The 21,631-nt window shown below is 46.9% G+C and overlaps 8 non-coding genes across 8 annotated transcripts; all 8 read right to left on the reverse strand.

The window, feature by feature from the left end:
• Positions 1-2,316: 2,316 nt before the first annotated feature.
• On the reverse strand, positions 2,317-2,390 carry TRNAI-AAU (transfer RNA isoleucine (anticodon AAU)). Its single transcript has one exon. It is a non-coding gene; the product is annotated as a tRNA-Ile (tRNA).
• A 1,594-nt stretch (positions 2,391-3,984) lies between these two features.
• TRNAI-AAU (transfer RNA isoleucine (anticodon AAU)) lies at positions 3,985-4,058 on the reverse strand. The gene has a single exon. It is a non-coding gene; the product is annotated as a tRNA-Ile (tRNA).
• Positions 4,059-10,879: 6,821 nt separating this feature from the next.
• On the reverse strand, positions 10,880-10,953 carry TRNAI-AAU (transfer RNA isoleucine (anticodon AAU)). The gene has a single exon. It is a non-coding gene; the product is annotated as a tRNA-Ile (tRNA).
• A 3,350-nt stretch (positions 10,954-14,303) lies between these two features.
• On the reverse strand, positions 14,304-14,377 carry TRNAI-AAU (transfer RNA isoleucine (anticodon AAU)). The gene has a single exon. It is a non-coding gene; the product is annotated as a tRNA-Ile (tRNA).
• A 1,626-nt stretch (positions 14,378-16,003) lies between these two features.
• Positions 16,004-16,077, reverse strand: TRNAI-AAU (transfer RNA isoleucine (anticodon AAU)). The gene has a single exon. It is a non-coding gene; the product is annotated as a tRNA-Ile (tRNA).
• Positions 16,078-17,663: 1,586 nt separating this feature from the next.
• TRNAI-AAU (transfer RNA isoleucine (anticodon AAU)) lies at positions 17,664-17,737 on the reverse strand. Its single transcript has one exon. It is a non-coding gene; the product is annotated as a tRNA-Ile (tRNA).
• Positions 17,738-19,347: 1,610 nt separating this feature from the next.
• TRNAI-AAU (transfer RNA isoleucine (anticodon AAU)) lies at positions 19,348-19,421 on the reverse strand. The gene has a single exon. It is a non-coding gene; the product is annotated as a tRNA-Ile (tRNA).
• Positions 19,422-20,991: 1,570 nt separating this feature from the next.
• On the reverse strand, positions 20,992-21,065 carry TRNAI-AAU (transfer RNA isoleucine (anticodon AAU)). The gene has a single exon. It is a non-coding gene; the product is annotated as a tRNA-Ile (tRNA).
• Positions 21,066-21,631: the final 566 nt, after the last annotated feature.

A 21,631-nucleotide genomic window follows, 5' to 3' on the forward strand; every position in this document is an offset into this window, starting at 1 on the left:
ATAGGACAGGATTTGGAATGGTTGTGACTCTTTTTTGATCTCTCAACTTCCCTCCCACTGTCTCAGGTGCAGCCAGCGTTAAAGTGAGAGAGGAAATGGATGCGGAGGTGAACTGTTTCTGTCTCTCTTCCTGGTGAATGGGGCGGATTGAGAAAGAAAACGTGCCAGCAGATAGTTTTTATTTTTAGCCCAGAAGGATTGCAGCCAATAGGGGGCGACGTGCTGTCTGCTTGCCATGACTACATGACTACATGAGTTCATAAGTACTACATGCAGGTGGTATCTTTTCCATCCTTACAATTCAGGGGTTCTCAATCGTTAGCATTACTCACGTCACTTCAGTGATAATTACTGTTTGCGCTAGCTGCTTTTTTATTCTATGCTCTCTTCTTTATTCTATGCTCTGTTCATCCGCATATTTACATTGCATATACTGTAGTACCAAGGTGATATATACTGTACCATTTGTTAAAAAAAAAATGGAGTGGCACAGAAAGAAATCACTCTTTTTGCACACTTACAACAGGATGGATGTTGTCCCCCTCTTTTTGCGTCTATACAAAGTGCATCAACAATCCTTCCGAAAGGAATAATCCTTCAAACTAACTCGTCAGGGGTCTATAAAGAGAGACATATGTCAAATACATGTAAAACTTTGGCCAGTATGGGGATCGAACCCGCGACCTTGGCGTTATTAGCACCACGCTCTAACCATCTGAGCTAACCGGCCATATTGGTTGGGTCACTGTGATTCGTTTTTTTCCCCCATTCCTTCCTAGGGTGCAGAGTGTTTTGGTCTGCAATCATACCACTTTTTGCCTTGATACTGTACATATGCTGAATAGTGTTTAGAATCCAGACATGTCAACTGTCTCTGATTTGGAGTCAGTGTCACTGATTTTTTGTGTATTTGGTCTCCAAGAAATGTAGCTGTTAACACAGAGAATAGTGTGTTTTCCCTGTGTTCATAGATAGGTTTTTGGCATACAGTTGCGTCATACAGTATGTAAGAACAGTTTCTTACCTAAGAAGGCAAATTTTAGACTTACACCCCTTCACATATGGCGGATATTTGGAGGCAAATAAATGATGTACAGTAATACAACATATATATACAGTATAGATCTCATATTAAAATATGCACCATGTAACTCCACTGAAATTCTTTTTCATTCAAATGTCATTGTAGGATACAGAAGCCCAATGCAGTCTGTGCCTGGGCATATCTATTTCTAAGTGCATCTCTCTGTCTGTGTCTCTATCTATCTTTCTGTCTCTTACAGGACAGCCAGTCTGTGTGATGATCATGATGATGATGTCACAATTCCCAATGTGTCCGTGGATACGTTGTGACAACATCACACAGGCTAGCTCACAGGTCTAGAGCTTTAGTATACAGTAGACCTGTTCAGCCATGGAGGCAGAGAGGCAGAGAGGCAGAGAGGCAGAGAGGCAGAGAGGCAGAGAGGCAGAGAGGCAGAGAGGCAGAGAGGCAGAGAGGCAGAGAGGCAGAGAGGCAGAGAGGCAGAGAGGCAGAGAGGCAGAGAGGCAGAGAGGCAGAGAGGCAGAGAGGCAGAGAGGCAGAGAGGCAGAGACATCAGTTTGTCCCTCCCATGCAAATTAAATTCCTTGAGAGCAGAGAGACAGCAGCAGCCTGTTGATAGGACAGGATTTGGAATGGTTGTGACTCTTTTTTGATCTCTCAACTTCCCTCCCACTGTCTCAGGTGCAGCCAGCGTTAAAGTGAGAGAGGAAATGGATGCGGAGGTGAACTGTTTCTGTCTCTCTTCCTGGTGAATGGGGCGGATTGAGAAAGAAAACGTGCCAGCAGATAGTTTTTATTTTTAGCCCAGAAAGATTGCAGCCAATAGGGGGCGACGTGCTGTCTGCTTGCCATGACTACATGACTACATGAGTTCATAAGTACTACATGCAGGTGGTATCTTTTCCATCCTTACAATTCAGGGGTTCTCAATCGTTAGCATTACTCACGTCACTTCAGTGATAATTACTGTTTGCGCTAGCTGCTTCTTTATTCTATGCTCTCTTCTTTATTCTATGCTCTGTTCATCCGCATATTTACATTGCATATACTGTAGTACCAAGGTGATATATACTGTACCATTTGTTAAAAAAAAAATGGAGTGGCACAGAAAGAAATCACTCTTTTTGCACACTTACAACAGGATGGATGTTGTCCCCCTCTTTTTGCGTCTATACAAAGTGCATCAACAATCCTTCCGAAAGGAATAATCCTTCAAACTAACTCGTCAGGGGTCTATAAAGAGAGACATATGTCAAATACGTGTAAAACTTTGGCCAGTACGGGGATCGAACCCGCGACCTTGGCGTTATTAGCACCACGCTCTAACCATCTGAGCTAACCGGCCATATTGGTTGGGTCACTGTGATTCGTTTTTTTCCCCCATTCCTTCCTAGGGTGCAGAGTGTTTTGGTCTGCAATCATACCACTTTTTGCCTTGATACTGTACATATGCTGAATAGTGTTTAGAATCCAGACATGTCAACTGTCTCTGATTTGGAGTCAGTGTCACTGATTTTTTGTGTATTTGGTCTCCAAGAAATGTAGCTGTTAACACAGAGAATAGTGTGTTTTCCCTGTGTTCATAGATAGGTTTTTGGCATACAGTTGCGTCATACAGTATGTAAGAACAGTTTCTTACCTAGGAAGGCAAATTTTAGACTTACGCCCCTTCACATATGGCGGATATTTGGAGGCAAATAAATGATGTACAGTAATACAACATATATATACAGTATAGATCTCATATTAAAATATGCACCATGTAACTCCCCTGAAATTCTTTTTCATTCAAATGTCATTGTAGGATACAGAAGCCCAATGCAGTCTGTGCCTGGGCATATCTATTTCTAAGTGCATCTCTCCGTCTGTGTCTCTATCTATCTTTCTGTCTCTTACAGGACAGCCAGTCTGTGTGATGATCATGATGATGATGTCACAATTCCCAATGTGTCCGTGGATACGTTGTGACAACATCACACAGGCTAGCTCACAGGTCTAGAGCTTTAGTATACAGTAGACCTGTTCAGCCATGGAGGCAGAGAGGCAGAGAGGCAGAGAGGCAGAGAGGCAGAGAGGCAGAGAGGCAGAGAGGCAGAGAGGCAGAGAGGCAGAGAGGCAGAGAGGCAGAGAGGCAGAGAGGCAGAGAGGCAGAGAGGCAGAGAGGCAGAGAGGCAGAGAGGCAGAGAGGCAGAGAGGCAGAGAGGCAGAGAGGCAGAGACATCAGTTTGTCCCTCCCATGCAAATTAAATTCCTTGAGAGCAGAGAGACAGCAGCAGCCTGTTGATAGGACAGGATTTGGAATGGTTGTGACTCTTTTTTGATCTCTCAACTTCACTCCCACTGTCTCAGGTGCAGCCAGCGTTAAAGTGAGAGAGGAAATGGATGCGGAGGTGAACTGTTTCTGTCTCTCTTCCTGGTGAATGGGGCGGATTGAGAAAGAAAACGTGCCAGCAGATAGTTTTTATTTTTAGCCCAGAAGGATTGCAGCCAATAGGGGGCGACGTGCTGTCTGCTTGCCATGACTACATGACTACATGAGTTCATAAGTACTACATGCAGGTGGTATCTTTTCCATCCTTACAATTCAGGGGTTCTCAATCGTTAGCATTACTCACGTCACTTCAGTGATAATTACTGTTTGCGCTAGCTGCTTCTTTATTCTATGCTCTCTTCTTTATTCTATGCTCTGTTCATCCGCATATTTACATTGCATATACTGTAGTACCAAGGTGATATATACTGTACCATTTGTTAAAAAAAAAATGGAGTGGCACAGAAAGAAATCACTCTTTTTGCACACTTACAACAGGATGGATGTTGTCCCCCTCTTTTTGCGTCTATACAAAGTGCATCAACAATCCTTCCGAAAGGAATAATCCTTCAAACTAACTCGTCAGGGGTCTATAAAGAGAGACATATGTCAAATACGTGTAAAACTTTGGCCAGTACGGGGATCGAACCCGCGACCTTGGCGTTATTAGCACCACGCTCTAACCATCTGAGCTAACCGGCCATATTGGTTGGGTCACTGTGATTCGTTTTTTTCCCCCATTCCTTCCTAGGGTGCAGAGTGTTTTGGTCTGCAATCATACCACTTTTTGCCTTGATACTGTACATATGCTGAATAGTGTTTAGAATCCAGACATGTCAACTGTCTCTGATTTGGAGTCAGTGTCACTGATTTTTTGTGTATTTGGTCTCCAAGAAATGTAGCTGTTAACACAGAGAATAGTGTGTTTTCCCTGTGTTCATAGATAGGTTTTTGGCATACAGTTGCGTCATACAGTATGTAAGAACAGTTTCTTACCTAAGAAGGCAAATTTTAGACTTACACCCCTTCACATATGGCGGATATTTGGAGGCAAATAAATGATGTACAGTAATACAACATATATATACATTTCTGGCCCGGTCTGACCCACCCAATCTCACATTGGCCCCTGTGGTCTAACCGGACCCCATTACAGTGTGGATATGTCATATGGTGCACCTGCTGGCTACAGGACTCCTGAGTCTCCCGCATGATGGTGTGTGGGGAGAACCCGTCAGACAGGCCTGAGGTAGTGTGCTGAGTCTCACCTAGTTACCGTGCAGCGCCTCCACCTCACCAGGGTCCCTGCGTCCGCATGGGGATGGTCCTGGCGAGGAACTCCTCCGTGGTGCTCCTCTCTGTACACTCATCCCAGATAGATACACGAGAGGGTTTCTGGCTGAACTCATCTTTATTGACACGGCAGGGCAACTGCCCTCCACAAGGAGTATCTTCAGCCGCTCATCTCGCCAGTGCTCCCTTTAGTTAGGTATGTCACCCAGATCAGGGATTCACTATTCCCGCAGGAATCACTGTCCTGTGCCAGGTCCCTGGACACAGCCTCCCATGGAGTTACTATAACATAACTGCCAGAGCTCCTCCTCAGCTCTGACAAGAGCTTTCCAGCAACACTCAGCAACCAACCACTTTGCAACTCCACATCAGAACTAACTTTAGAACACAGTGCTGTGCCTTATGTAAGGTTCTGAGGCTGACACATCTCTGACATCACTAACCATGGAGTCAGAGCATGTGACCAGTCCCAGCCATACACAGAGCACCCCACCAGGGTGTGAGAGAAAACCTCCATGATTACTGCTGGCATGCCCACACTTACCAGGCCTTACTGCCAGCAGGAGAGATGACTGTAGGCATTTTACATGACCGCTACATTCTCCCCCTGGTGAATCCCATCGTCCTCGCTGGGACCTAAATTTGTATACCTCTTTCCAGGAAGCACTGTAACACAAAACATAATTAGGTTAACATCCATACAAATTTTCAGCATATTGTAACATGACCTCAGTACATATGAATACAGTCATCCGCCAAGCCCGCCCCGACCAGCAGCCACAGACCCGCAGGATGCGTCAGTACCCCCTAAAAATAGTGATCTGGGTCAGGTTTCCTCACTTCCCGGTTACCCATATCCAGGACCGTAACATAGTAATGCCTAGGTGACCCTCTCTCTGGCACATAGGTCACTCTATGTTTGTGAACATTTCTCCCTATGCTCCACACTCGCATCAGGGTGTCTATTCTTTCTTCCGCCTTTTTACCTACTATGTCGCTCCCCCTATTGGTTAAGTACAGCTCTATAGTTTCTTGGAGCCACGATTCCCTATTGTCCTCAATTTCATCCATCAGGGGCTCCGGAACATAGGGATACTCCAACCCATGGGATTTTTTATATTTGACTATTATAGCCCTCTCCGCCCTACTGACCCTGGTCAGATCCGCATTACCTGCCCTCCCAGGTAACACCCATGATAGGGGCTCATCAGGATCGACTGGATCTGATAGTGTGTCGGGACCCATGGGCGCTATGTCTCTACGCTCCAGCTGGAACCACCTCTCCTGTAATTCCCTGTCCCTCTGCTCGGGTGTAAACTCTCCCTCTCTCCACCAGAAATCTACCACGTCCTCCCGCCGGATGAGGAACCGAGTACGGTCCATCCATGCGGAGTACCCCTCAAATAGTGGAGCCCACCACCGGGTCTCCTTAAAGGGATTAGGCCCTGGTTCCCGATCGTCATCAAATGAAAATACCCCTGACGACCTTGTGGATCGCGGTGTGGACCACCTTGATGACCTCGGAGCCTTTACTGCCAGTTGGGGTACTGTATGCGCCACCCTCAATTCTCCTCCTCCCCGTGAATCGCCTTCCGTAGCTCCACTGAGCTGCCTCTCCCCAGTCCGTTTTTCCTCCCCCCCCAAAGGTATGTCCACAAGTTCCAAGCTGGGCGGTGAACCCGGTGACCTTGTGATAGGGGTAGGGGCATTAGCTAGGGCATGGGGTTGGGTATAGGGGCATGGGACGGGACCCCACGGGGTTACGACCCGCTCCTGGCTGTCCGTAGACTGGTCCAAGGATGATGTCTCACCCTCCTCAGTCCTGAGATCGCCTCTCCGATTTCTGGGCAATACGAGCGGTCGGGGACCTTCCCCCAATCGCCGAAGCGTCGCTGCTTCCCCTTCCTGGGTTCCGCCGTCGCCACCGGAAGTGACGTCCTCCCCGGAACCGGAAGCGTCGCCATCTCGCGTTGGACCCCCATGCGGGATCTCTTCTCCCACGACATCCGGTTGCTCCGCCGTCGCCACCGGAAGTGATGCCGTCCCTCCACGTGCGCGTTGGGCCTGGCGCGGCCCTTCCAGCGCTTCGCCGTCTGTTGTGACCAGGTAAGAGATAGGGCTTTTTGGCTTACCCGTCCGCAGGGGTGTAGGCGTCTCTCTCTCATCTCCGCCAGGTCCTGGGATGGCGGGACTCCGTCGGTCGGATCGCCGATCTGCGGGGGACGTCCGGTCACTCACCCCACGGGGCGTCGTTCTCCCCGTCTGTCTTTTCCACTCCGTTCTTGCTACCGCCAGCTCACGGAGGTCCTCATCAGAGTAGTCCCCTCGCCCCGACCTAGGGGTCGCGGGGCGGGGTGAAAGTCTCTTTGCCCCTGTCGCGGGGTTTAATCCAGCCGCCTCAATGGCCAGTGACCCAGCCGACTTGACCGGCTCCAGTCCCCTGTCTCCGGGACTCGCGCGGTTGATCCACAGCGCGCCCGGGGACTCAGCAGAGCGCCGTGTCACATCCACCGGGGGGTCAGCAGGCTGTATTGGGACGAACGTGGGCATAGGCCACAGATACAAAGTCCCGCAATGAGGGCAACGTGCCATCGTATTCACTGTACCTCCGGGCAGCCCGCATTGTAGGCAGAGCCCGACTACCGTCTCTGTATTGGCCACCCTCACCACCAGCACCCCGCCGGGCACTGAGTAGGGCTGGGTGGAGACCATAGTGCCCACAGTGGAGGAGCAGGCCATTCTTGGTACAGGAGTCACTTCCTGTACAGGTCTCTCCTTCTCTGTGGTTCCTCGCAACTGACTGGTGGAAGTTGCTGGATCCGCCACTCCCTGCTTCGGCTCCTCCCTTCTCTGACAGAGTTGGAACCCGCCCCCAGGGGTTGCAATAATGGGCGGATCCCACAGGGGAATATCATGCCCCTTAATTAAGGCCGCACCTCTCTCAGTCCTGGTGGGCGCGGTCTGCGTTTTCGCGCCAGTCTCCTCCCCAGAGCTGGAGTCCTTTCCCGCGGCTAGTTCCCGCCTTCTCCTTGCAGCAGCTTTTTGCACAAGGTACCTTTGCTTGCAAATCACCTCCACGGCCGGAACTACTTTTTGTAGTGGCGCCGTCTGGATATCAGTCCCTGGGCCCAGTGGGTGCATCCCCACAGGCCATAATTGAAAGTCACTCCCCCTGGTAGAAATCAGGGGAGGGTCCCATAAACTCAACGGTTGACTCAGCACAGGGGCTGAATTAGTCACTGTCCATCCCGGCGCAGCCATAGCTTTCGCGCCATGCCCCCCATCAGGGCGGGGCTCTGCTGTTCGCGCCATTCCCGGCCAGCTCTGTGCAAGTCCTGCAGCAGCCATTTTTTCTGCGCCTGGCCCATGCGGTTTCCCTAGCAAGCGGGAACCGCCATTTTGGTTGGTTTTGGCGCCCAAAAAGTCCATTCGTTCGCTCTCCTCACGGGGTTCTCCCCCAATTATAACAATTTCTTCACACTCTTCAAGGGTGGCCCCTCGCTGTCCCATACAGGATAAAAACGGGGCAGCCATAGCCTTCGCTCCGCTCCAGAGCAGCCTGGTCAATGACAACTCGGCGACAGTCTGCTCTTCAGTGGGTTGCACGCCACGGGTGCCCTCCCCATCAGCCTCTGTCCGCCATTTTACGTTCTCCGCGCCACGCGGATCCTCCACTTTCTCATAACAGTTGTCGTACATGAGGCTCCACTCTGCGGGGCAGCCACCACACCGGTACAATAAAGATTAGCTCAGCACCACCACAAGTGTACTTTCTCTAGGTGTGACTCAGGGTTGCACTACCTCAGGCTAGGCTCACTCTCTCAGTGTCTGCTGTGACTCCTTCCTCCCAGTCTGTGCTCCCTACGGTGAGTGTCTGGAATGGCTAGGTACTCTGGCTGGCTCTGCCATGCAGTACTTGGGGCGTCTACCTGTCTTGGTCAGCCTAGCGCAGACCCTCTCCAGGACTCCTGACCAAGTTAACAGGCTGTCCCTTCTGGCATCCTACCAACTAGCACTGCCTCAAGGTGACTCGGTCAGCTATAGCCCGCTCCAGACCCCTCACTCCTTTCAGGCCCCTAGGTCCGTCCCTACGCAGCACAAAGTGGCAGCAGACACTCTCCCTGTTTCCCAGTGACCTAGCTAAAAGCCTGTCCTGTTGACGGATCTGATCTCAGCAGCTCGCCTCCAAATGTAACGGTGTTTCTGGCCCGGTCTGACCCACCCAATCTCACATTGGCCCCTGTGGTCTAACCGGACCCCATTACAGTGTGGATATGTCATATGGTGCACCTGCTGGCTACAGGACTCCTGAGTCTCCCGCATGATGGTGTGTGGGGAGAACCCGTCAGACAGGCCTGAGGTAGTGTGCTGAGTCTCACCTAGTTACCGTGCAGCGCCTCCACCTCACCAGGGTCCCTGCGTCCGCATGGGGATGGTCCTGGCGAGGAACTCCTCCGTGGTGCTCCTCTCTGTACACTCATCCCAGATAGATACACGAGAGGGTTTCTGGCTGAACTCATCTTTATTGACACGGCAGGGCAACTGCCCTCCACAAGGAGTATCTTCAGCCGCTCATCTCGCCAGTGCTCCCTTTAGTTAGGTATGTCACCCAGATCAGGGATTCACTATTCCCGCAGGAATCACTGTCCTGTGCCAGGTCCCTGGACACAGCCTCCCATGGAGTTACTATAACATAACTGCCAGAGCTCCTCCTCAGCTCTGACAAGAGCTTTCCAGCAACACTCAGCAACCAACCACTTTGCAACTCCACATCAGAACTAACTTTAGAACACAGTGCTGTGCCTTATGTAAGGTTCTGAGGCTGACACATCTCTGACATCACTAACCATGGAGTCAGAGCATGTGACCAGTCCCAGCCATACACAGAGCACCCCACCAGGGTGTGAGAGAAAACCTCCATGATTACTGCTGGCATGCCCACACTTACCAGGCCTTACTGCCAGCAGGAGAGATGACTGTAGGCATTTTACATGACCGCTACATACAGTATAGATCTCATATTAAAATATGCACCATGTAACTCCCCTGAAATTCTTTTTCATTCAAATGTCATTGTAGGATACAGAAGCCCAATGCAGTCTGTGCCTGGGCATATCTATTTCTAAGTGCATCTCTCTGTCTGTGTCTCTATCTATCTTTCTGTCTCTTACAGGACAGCCAGTCTGTGTGATGATCATGATGATGATGTCACAATTCCCAATGTGTCCGTGGATACGTTGTGACAACATCACACAGGCTAGCTCACAGGTCTAGAGCTTTAGTATACAGTAGACCTGTTCAGCCATGGAGGCAGAGAGGCAGAGAGGCAGAGAGGCAGAGAGGCAGAGAGGCAGAGAGGCAGAGAGGCAGAGAGGCAGAGAGGCAGAGAGGCAGAGAGGCAGAGAGGCAGAGAGGCAGAGAGGCAGAGAGGCAGAGAGGCAGAGAGGCAGAGAGGCAGAGAGGCAGAGAGGCAGAGAGGCAGAGAGGCAGAGAGGCAGAGAGGCAGAGACATCAGTTTGTCCCTCCCATGCAAATTAAATTCCTTGAGAGCAGAGAGACAGCAGCAGCCTGTTGATAGGACAGGATTTGGAATGGTTGTGACTCTTTTTTGATCTCTCAACTTCCCTCCCACTGTCTCAGGTGCAGCCAGCGTTAAAGTGAGAGAGGAAATGGATGCGGAGGTGAACTGTTTCTGTCTCTCTTCCTGGTGAATGGGGCGGATTGAGAAAGAAAACGTGCCAGCAGATAGTTTTTATTTTTAGCCCAGAAGGATTGCAGCCAATAGGGGGCGACGTGCTGTCTGCTTGCCATGACTACATGACTACATGAGTTCATAAGTACTACATGCAGGTGGTATCTTTTCCATCCTTACAATTCAGGGGTTCTCAATCGTTAGCATTACTCACGTCACTTCAGTGATAATTACTGTTTGCGCTAGCTGCTTCTTTATTCTATGCTCTCTTCTTTATTCTATGCTCTGTTCATCCGCATATTTACATTGCATATACTGTAGTACCAAGGTGATATATACTGTACCATTTGTTAAAAAAAAAATGGAGTGGCACAGAAAGAAATCACTCTTTTTGCACACTTACAACAGGATGGATGTTGTCCCCCTCTTTTTGCGTCTATACAAAGTGCATCAACAATCCTTCCGAAAGGAATAATCCTTCAAACTAACTCGTCAGGGGTCTATAAAGAGAGACATATGTCAAATACATGTAAAACTTTGGCCAGTACGGGGATCGAACCCGCGACCTTGGCGTTATTAGCACCACGCTCTAACCATCTGAGCTAACCGGCCATATTGGTTGGGTCACTGTGATTCGTTTTTTTCCCCCATTCCTTCCTAGGGTGCAGAGTGTTTTGGTCTGCAATCATACCACTTTTTGCCTTGATACTGTACATATGCTGAATAGTGTTTAGAATCCAGACATGTCAACTGTCTCTGATTTGGAGTCAGTGTCACTGATTTTTTGTGTATTTGGTCTCCAAGAAATGTAGCTGTTAACACAGAGAATAGTGTGTTTTCCCTGTGTTCATAGATAGGTTTTTGGCATACAGTTGCGTCATACAGTATGTAAGAACAGTTTCTTACCTAAGAAGGCAAATTTTAGACTTACACCCCTTCACATATGGCGGATATTTGGAGGCAAATAAATGATGTACAGTAATACAACATATATATACAGTATAGATCTCATATTAAAATATGCACCATGTAACTCCCCTGAAATTCTTTTTCATTCAAATGTCATTGTAGGATACAGAAGCCCAATGCAGTCTGTGCCTGGGCATATCTATTTCTAAGTGCATCTCTCCGTCTGTGTCTCTATCTATCTTTCTGTCTCTTACAGGACAGCCAGTCTGTGTGATGATCATGATGATGATGTCACAATTCCCAATGTGTCCGTGGATACGTTGTGACAACATCACACAGGCTAGCTCACAGGTCTAGAGCTTTAGTATACAGTAGACCTGTTCAGCCATGGAGGCAGAGAGGCAGAGAGGCAGAGAGGCAGAGAGGCAGAGAGGCAGGGAGGCAGAGAGGCAGAGAGGCAGAGAGGCAGAGAGGCAGAGAGGCAGAGAGGCAGAGAGGCAGAGAGGCAGAGAGGCAGAGAGGCAGAGAGGCAGAGAGGCAGAGAGGCAGAGAGGCAGAGAGGCAGAGAGGCAGAGAGGCAGAGAGGCAGAGAGGCAGAGAGGCAGAGAGGCAGAGAGGCAGAGAGGCAGAGACATCAGTTTGTCCCTCCCATGCAAATTAAATTCCTTGAGAGCAGAGAGACAGCAGCAGCCTGTTGATAGGACAGGATTTGGAATGGTTGTGACTCTTTTTTGATCTCTCAACTTCCCTCCCACTGTCTCAGGTGCAGCCAGCGTTAAAGTGAGAGAGGAAATGGATGCGGAGGTGAACTGTTTCTGTCTCTCTTCCTGGTGAATGGGGCGGATTGAGAAAGAAAACGTGCCAGCAGATAGTTTTTATTTTTAGCCCAGAAGGATTGCAGCCAATAGGGGGCGACGTGCTGTCTGCTTGCCATGACTACATGACTACATGAGTTCATAAGTACTACATGCAGGTGGTATCTTTTCCATCCTTACAATTCAGGGGTTCTCAATCGTTAGCATTACTCACGTCACTTCAGTGATAATTACTGTTTGCGCTAGCTGCTTTTTTATTCTATGCTCTCTTCTTTATTCTATGCTCTGTTCATCCGCATATTTACATTGCATATACTGTAGTACCAAGGTGATATATACTGTACCATTTGTTAAAAAAAAAATGGAGTGGCACAGAAAGAAATCACTCTTTTTGCACACTTACAACAGGATGGATGTTGTCCCCCTCTTTTTGCGTCTATACAAAGTGCATCAACAATCCTTCCGAAAGGAATAATCCTTCAAACTAACTCGTCAGGGGTCTATAAAGAGAGACATATGTCAAATACATGTAAAACTTTGGCCAGTATGGGGATCGAACCCGCGACCTTGGCGTTATTAGCACCACGCTCTAACCATCTGAGCTAACCGGCCATATTGGTTGGGTCACTGTGATTCGTTTTTTTCCCCCATTCCTTCCTAGGGTGCAGAGTGTTTTGGTCTGCAATCATACCACTTTTTGCCTTGATACTGTACATATGCTGAATAGTGTTTAGAATCCAGACATGTCAACTGTCTCTGATTTGGAGTCAGTGTCACTGATTTTTTGTGTATTTGGTCTCCAAGAAATGTAGCTGTTAACACAGAGAATAGTGTGTTTTCCCTGTGTTCATAGATAGGTTTTTGGCATACAGTTGCGTCATACAGTATGTAAGAACAGTTTCTTACCTAAGAAGGCAAATTTTAGACTTACACCCCTTCACATATGGCGGATATTTGGAGGCAAATAAATGATGTACAGTAATACAACATATATATACAGTATAGATCTCATATTAAAATATGCACCATGTAACTCCACTGAAATTCTTTTTCATTCAAATGTCATTGTAGGATACAGAAGCCCAATGCAGTCTGTGCCTTGGCATATCTATTTCTAAGTGCATCTCTCTGTCTGTGTCTCTATCTATCTTTCTGTCTCTTACAGGACAGCCAGTCTGTGTGATGATCATGATGATGATGTCACAATTCCCAATGTGTCCGTGGATACGTTGTGACAACATCACACAGGCTAGCTCACAGGTCTAGAGCTTTAGTATACAGTAGACCTGTTCAGCCATGGAGGCAGAGAGGCAGAGAGGCAGAGAGGCAGAGAGGCAGAGAGGCAGAGAGGCAGAGAGGCAGAGAGGCAGAGAGGCAGAGAGGCAGAGAGGCAGAGAGGCAGAGAGGCAGAGAGGCAGAGAGGCAGAGAGGCAGAGAGGCAGAGAGGCAGAGAGGCAGAGAGGCAGAGAGGCAGAGAGGCAGAGAGGCAGAGAGGCAGAGAGGCAGAGAGGCAGAGACATCAGTTTGTCCCTCCCATGCAAATTAAATTCCTTGAGAGCAGAGAGACAGCAGCAGCCTGTTGATAGGACAGGATTTGGAATGGTTGTGACTCTTTTTTGATCTCTCAACTTCCCTCCCACTGTCTCAGGTGCAGCCAGCGTTAAAGTGAGAGAGGAAATGGATGCGGAGGTGAACTGTTTCTGTCTCTCTTCCTGGTGAATGGGGCGGATTGAGAAAGAAAACGTGCCAGCAGATAGTTTTTATTTTTAGCCCAGAAAGATTGCAGCCAATAGGGGGCGACGTGCTGTCTGCTTGCCATGACTACATGACTACATGAGTTCATAAGTACTACATGCAGGTGGTATCTTTTCCATCCTTACAATTCAGGGGTTCTCAATCGTTAGCATTACTCACGTCACTTCAGTGATAATTACTGTTTGCGCTAGCTGCTTCTTTATTCTATGCTCTCTTCTTTATTCTATGCTCTGTTCATCCGCATATTTACATTGCATATACTGTAGTACCAAGGTGATATATACTGTACCATTTGTTAAAAAAAAAATGGAGTGGCACAGAAAGAAATCACTCTTTTTGCACACTTACAACAGGATGGATGTTGTCCCCCTCTTTTTGCGTCTATACAAAGTGCATCAACAATCCTTCCGAAAGGAATAATCCTTCAAACTAACTCGTCAGGGGTCTATAAAGAGAGACATATGTCAAATACGTGTAAAACTTTGGCCAGTACGGGGATCGAACCCGCGACCTTGGCGTTATTAGCACCACGCTCTAACCATCTGAGCTAACCGGCCATATTGGTTGGGTCACTGTGATTCGTTTTTTTCCCCCATTCCTTCCTAGGGTGCAGAGTGTTTTGGTCTGCAATCATACCACTTTTTGCCTTGATACTGTACATATGCTGAATAGTGTTTAGAATCCAGACATGTCAACTGTCTCTGATTTGGAGTCAGTGTCACTGATTTTTTGTGTATTTGGTCTCCAAGAAATGTAGCTGTTAACACAGAGAATAGTGTGTTTTCCCTGTGTTCATAGATAGGTTTTTGGCATACAGTTGCGTCATACAGTATGTAAGAACAGTTTCTTACCTAGGAAGGCAAATTTTAGACTTACGCCCCTTCACATATGGCGGATATTTGGAGGCAAATAAATGATGTACAGTAATACAACATATATATACAGTATAGATCTCATATTAAAATATGCACCATGTAACTCCCCTGAAATTCTTTTTCATTCAAATGTCATTGTAGGATACAGAAGCCCAATGCAGTCTGTGCCTGGGCATATCTATTTCTAAGTGCATCTCTCCGTCTGTGTCTCTATCTATCTTTCTGTCTCTTACAGGACAGCCAGTCTGTGTGATGATCATGATGATGATGTCACAATTCCCAATGTGTCCGTGGATACGTTGTGACAACATCACACAGGCTAGCTCACAGGTCTAGAGCTTTAGTATACAGTAGACCTGTTCAGCCATGGAGGCAGAGAGGCAGAGAGGCAGAGAGGCAGAGAGGCAGAGAGGCAGAGAGGCAGAGAGGCAGAGAGGCAGAGAGGCAGAGAGGCAGAGAGGCAGAGAGGCAGAGAGGCAGAGAGGCAGAGAGGCAGAGAGGCAGAGAGGCAGAGAGGCAGAGAGGCAGAGAGGCAGAGAGGCAGAGAGGCAGAGAGGCAGAGAGGCAGAGAGGCAGAGAGGCAGAGACATCAGTTTGTCCCTCCCATGCAAATTAAATTCCTTGAGAGCAGAGAGACAGCAGCAGCCTGTTGATAGGACAGGATTTGGAATGGTTGTGACTCTTTTTTGATCTCTCAACTTCACTCCCACTGTCTCAGGTGCAGCCAGCGTTAAAGTGAGAGAGGAAATGGATGCGGAGGTGAACTGTTTCTGTCTCTCTTCCTGGTGAATGGGGCGGATTGAGAAAGAAAACGTGCCAGCAGATAGTTTTTATTTTTAGCCCAGAAGGATTGCAGCCAATAGGGGGCGACGTGCTGTCTGCTTGCCATGACTACATGACTACATGAGTTCATAAGTACTACATGCAGGTGGTATCTTTTCCATCCTTACAATTCAGGGGTTCTCAATCGTTAGCATTACTCACGTCACTTCAGTGATAATTACTGTTTGCGCTAGCTGCTTCTTTATTCTATGCTCTCTTCTTTATTCTATGCTCTGTTCATCCGCATATTTACATTGCATATACTGTAGTACCAAGGTGATATATACTGTACCATTTGTTAAAAAAAAAATGGAGTGGCACAGAAAGAAATCACTCTTTTTGCACACTTACAACAGGATGGATGTTGTCCCCCTCTTTTTGCGTCTATACAAAGTGCATCAACAATCCTTCCGAAAGGAATAATCCTTCAAACTAACTCGTCAGGGGTCTATAAAGAGAGACATATGTCAAATACGTGTAAAACTTTGGCCAGTACGGGGATCGAACCCGCGACCTTGGCGTTATTAGCACCACGCTCTAACCATCTGAGCTAACCGGCCATATTGGTTGGGTCACTGTGATTCGTTTTTTTCCCCCATTCCTTCCTAGGGTGCAGAGTGTTTTGGTCTGCAATCATACCACTTTTTGCCTTGATACTGTACATATGCTGAATAGTGTTTAGAATCCAGACATGTCAACTGTCTCTGATTTGGAGTCAGTGTCACTGATTTTTTGTGTATTTGGTCTCCAAGAAATGTAGCTGTTAACACAGAGAATAGTGTGTTTTCCCTGTGTTCATAGATAGGTTTTTGGCATACAGTTGCGTCATACAGTATGTAAGAACAGTTTCTTACCTAAGAAGGCAAATTTTAGACTTACACCCCTTCACATATGGCGGATATTTGGAGGCAAATAAATGATGTACAGTAATACAACATATATATACAGTATAGATCTCATATTAAAATATGCACCATGTAACTCCCCTGAAATTCTTTTTCATTCAAATGTCATTGTAGGATACAGAAGCCCAATGCAGTCTGTGCCTGGGCATATCTATTTCTAAGTGCATCTCTCTGTTTGTGTCTCTATCTATCTTTCTGTCTCTTACAGGACAGCCAGTCTGTGTGATGATCATGATGATGATGTCACAATTCCCAATGTGTCCGTGGATACGTTGTGACAACATCACACAGGCTAGCTCACAGGTCTAGAGCTTTAGTATACAGTAGACCTGTTCAGCCATGGAGGCAGAGAGGCAGAGAGGCAGAGAGGCAGAGAGGCAGAGAGGCAGAGAGGCAGAGAGGCAGAGAGGCAGAGAGGCAGAGAGGCAGAGAGGCAGAGAGGCAGAGAGGCAGAGAGGCAGAGAGGCAGAGAGGCAGAGAGGCAGAGAGGCAGAGAGGCAGAGAGGCAGAGAGGCAGAGACATCAGTTTGTCCCTCCCATGCAAATTAAATTCCTTGAGAGCAGAGAGACAGCAGCAGCCTGTTGATAGGACAGGATTTGGAATGGTTGTGACTCTTTTTTGATCTCTCAACTTCCCTCCCACTGTCTCAGGTGCAGCCAGCGTTAAAGTGAGAGAGGAAATGGATGCGGAGGTGAACTGTTTCTGTCTCTCTTCCTGGTGAATGGGGCGGATTGAGAAAGAAAACGTGCCAGCAGATAGTTTTTATTTTTAGCCCAGAAGGATTGCAGCCAATAGGGGGCGACGTGCTGTCTGCTTGCCATGACTACATGACTACATGAGTTCATAAGTACTACATGCAGGTGGTATCTTTTCCATCCTTACAATTCAGGGGTTCTCAATCGTTAGCATTACTCACGTCACTTCAGTGATAATTACTGTTTGCGCTAGCTGCTTCTTTATTCTATGCTCTCTTCTTTATTCTATGCTCTGTTCATCCGCATATTTACATTGCATATACTGTAGTACCAAGGTGATATATACTGTACCATTTGTTAAAAAAAAAATGGAGTGGCACAGAAAGAAATCACTCTTTTTGCACACTTACAACAGGATGGATGTTGTCCCCCTCTTTTTGCGTCTATACAAAGTGCATCAACAATCCTTCCGAAAGGAATAATCCTTCAAACTAACTCGTCAGGGGTCTATAAAGAGAGACATATGTCAAATACGTGTAAAACTTTGGCCAGTACGGGGATCGAACCCGCGACCTTGGCGTTATTAGCACCACGCTCTAACCATCTGAGCTAACCGGCCATATTGGTTGGGTCACTGTGATTCGTTTTTTTCCCCCATTCCTTCCTAGGGTGCAGAGTGTTTTGGTCTGCAATCATACCACTTTTTGCCTTGATACTGTACATATGCTGAATAGTGTTTAGAATCCAGACATGTCAACTGTCTCTGATTTGGAGTCAGTGTCACTGATTTTTTGTGTATTTGGTCTCCAAGAAATGTAGCTGTTAACACAGAGAATAGTGTGTTTTCCCTGTGTTCATAGATATGTTTTTGGCATACAGTTGCGTCATACATTATGTAAGAACAGTTTCTTACCTAGGAAGGCAAATTTTAGACTTACGCCCCTTCACATATGGCGGATATTTGGAGGCAAATAAATGATGTACAGTAATACAACATATATATACAGTATAGATCTCATATTAAAATATGCACCATGTAACTCCCCTGAAATTCTTTTTCATTCAAATGTCATTGTAGGATACAGAAGCCCAATGCAGTCTGTGCCTGGGCATATCTATTTCTAAGTGCATCTCTCCGTCTGTGTCTCTATCTATCTTTCTGTCTCTTACAGGACAGCCAGTCTGTGTGATGATCATGATGATGATGTCACAATTCCCAATGTGTCCGTGGATACGTTGTGACAACATCACACAGGCTAGCTCACAGGTCTAGAGCTTTAGTATACAGTAGACCTGTTCAGCCATGGAGGCAGAGAGGCAGAGAGGCAGAGAGGCAGAGAGGCAGAGAGGCAGAGAGGCAGAGAGGCAGAGAGGCAGAGAGGCAGAGAGGCAGAGAGGCAGAGAGGCAGAGAGGCAGAGAGGCAGAGAGGCAGAGAGGCAGAGAGGCAGAGAGGCAGAGAGGCAGAGAGGCAGAGAGGCAGAGAGGCAGAGAGGCAGAGAGGCAGAGACATCAGTTTGTCCCTCCCATGCAAATTAAATTCCTTGAGAGCAGAGAGACAGCAGCAGCCTGTTGATAGGACAGGATTTGGAATGGTTGTGACTCTTTTTTGATCTCTCAACTTCCCTCCCACTGTCTCAGGTGCAGCCAGCGTTAAAGTGAGAGAGGAAATGGATGCGGAGGTGAACTGTTTCTGTCTCTCTTCCTGGTGAATGGGGCGGATTGAGAAAGAAAACGTGCCAGCAGATAGTTTTTATTTTTAGCCCAGAAGGATTGCAGCCAATAGGGGGCGACGTGCTGTCTGCTTGCCATGACTACATGACTACATGAGTTCATAAGTACTACATGCAGGTGGTATCTTTTCCATCCTTACAATTCAGGGGTTCTCAATCGTTAGCATTACTCACGTCACTTCAGTGATAATTACTGTTTGCGCTAGCTGCTTCTTTATTCTATGCTCTCTTCTTTATTCTATGCTCTGTTCATCCGCATATTTACATTGCATATACTGTAGTACCAAGGTGATATATACTGTACCATTTGTTAAAAAAAAAATGGAGTGGCACAGAAAGAAATCACTCTTTTTGCACACTTACAACAGGATGGATGTTGTCCCCCTCTTTTTGCGTCTATACAAAGTGCATCAACAATCCTTCCGAAAGGAATAATCCTTCAAACTAACTCGTCAGGGGTCTATAAAGAGAGACATATGTCAAATACGTGTAAAACTTTGGCCAGTACGGGGATCGAACCCGCGACCTTGGCGTTATTAGCACCACGCTCTAACCATCTGAGCTAACCGGCCATATTGGTTGGGTCACTGTGATTCGTTTTTTTCCCCCATTCCTTCCTAGGGTGCAGAGTGTTTTGGTCTGCAATCATACCACTTTTTGCCTTGATACTGTACATATGCTGAATAGTGTTTAGAATCCAGACATGTCAACTGTCTCTGATTTGGAGTCAGTGTCACTGATTTTTTGTGTATTTGGTCTCCAAGAAATGTAGCTGTTAACACAGAGAATAGTGTGTTTTCCCTGTGTTCATAGATATGTTTTTGGCATACAGTTGCGTCATACATTATGTAAGAACAGTTTCTTACCTAGGAAGGCAAATTTTAGACTTACGCCCCTTCACATATGGCGGATATTTGGAGGCAAATAAATGATGTACAGTAATACAACATATATATACAGTATAGATCTCATATTAAAATATGCACCATGTAACTCCCCTGAAATTCTTTTTCATTCAAATGTCATTGTAGGATACAGAAGCCCAATGCAGTCTGTGCCTGGGCATATCTATTTCTAAGTGCATCTCTCCGTCTGTGTCTCTATCTATCTTTCTGTCTCTTACAGGACAGCCAGTCTGTGTGATGATCATGATGATGATGTCACAATTCCCAATGTGTCCGTGGATACGTTGTGACAACATCACACAGGCTAGCTCACAGGTCTAGAGCTTTAGTATACAGTAGACCTGTTCAGCCATGGAGGCAGAGAGGCAGAGAGGCAGAGAGGCAGAGAGGCAGAGAGGCAGAGAGGCAGAGAGGCAGAGAGGCAGAGAGGCAGAGAGGCAGAGAGGCAGAGAGGCAGAGAGGCAGAGAGGCAGAGAGGCAGAGAGGCAGAGAGGCAGAGAGGCAGAGAGGCAGAGACATCAGTTTGTCCCTCCCATGCAAATTAAATTCCTTGAGAGCAGAGAGACAGCAGCAGCCTGTTGATAGGACAGGATTTGGAATGGTTGTGACTCTTTTTTGATCTCTCAACTTCCCTCCCACTGTCTCAGGTGCAGCCAGCGTTAAAGTGAGAGAGGAAATGGATGCGGAGGTGAACTGTTTCTGTCTCTCTTCCTGGTGAATGGGGCGGATTGAGAAAGAAAACGTGCCAGCAGATAGTTTTTATTTTTAGCCCAGAAGGATTGCAGCCAATAGGGGGCGACGTGCTGTCTGCTTGCCATGACTACATGACTACATGAGTTCATAAGTACTACATGCAGGTGGTATCTTTTCCATCCTTACAATTCAGGGGTTCTCAATCGTTAGCATTACTCACGTCACTTCAGTGATAATTACTGTTTGCGCTAGCTGCTTTTTTATTCTATGCTCTCTTCTTTATTCTATGCTCTGTTCATCCGCATATTTACATTGCATATACTGTAGTACCAAGGTGATATATACTGTACCATTTGTTAAAAAAAAAATGGAGTGGCACAGAAAGAAATCACTCTTTTTGCACACTTACAACAGGATGGATGTTGTCCCCCTCTTTTTGCGTCTATACAAAGTGCATCAACAATCCTTCCGAAAGGAATAATCCTTCAAACTAACTCGTCAGGGGTCTATAAAGAGAGACATATGTCAAATACGTGTAAAACTTTGGCCAGTACGGGGATCGAACCCGCGACCTTGGCGTTATTAGCACCACGCTCTAACCATCTGAGCTAACCGGCCATATTGGTTGGGTCACTGTGATTCGTTTTTTTCCCCCATTCCTTCCTAGGGTGCAGAGTGTTTTGGTCTGCAATCATACCACTTTTTGCCTTGATACTGTACATATGCTGAATAGTGTTTAGAATCCAGACATGTCAACTGTCTCTGATTTGGAGTCAGTGTCACTGATTTTTTGTGTATTTGGTCTCCAAGAAATGTAGCTGTTAACACAGAGAATAGTGTGTTTTCCCTGTGTTCATAGATATGTTTTTGGCATACAGTTGCGTCATACATTATGTAAGAACAGTTTCTTACCTAGGAAGGCAAATTTTAGACTTACGCCCCTTCACATATGGCGGATATTTGGAGGCAAATAAATGATGTACAGTAATACAACATATATATACAGTATAGATCTCATATTAAAATATGCACCATGTAACTCCCCTGAAATTCTTTTTCATTCAAATGTCATTGTAGGATACAGAAGCCCAATGCAGTCTGTGCCTGGGCATATCTATTTCTAAGTGCATCTCTCCGTCTGTGTCTCTATCTATCTTTCTGTCTCTTACAGGACAGCCAGTCTG

The sequence above is a fragment of the Ascaphus truei genome, chromosome 12 (assembly GCF_040206685.1).
Source record: "Ascaphus truei isolate aAscTru1 chromosome 12, aAscTru1.hap1, whole genome shotgun sequence".
Taxonomy (NCBI): Eukaryota; Metazoa; Chordata; class Amphibia; order Anura; family Ascaphidae; genus Ascaphus; species Ascaphus truei.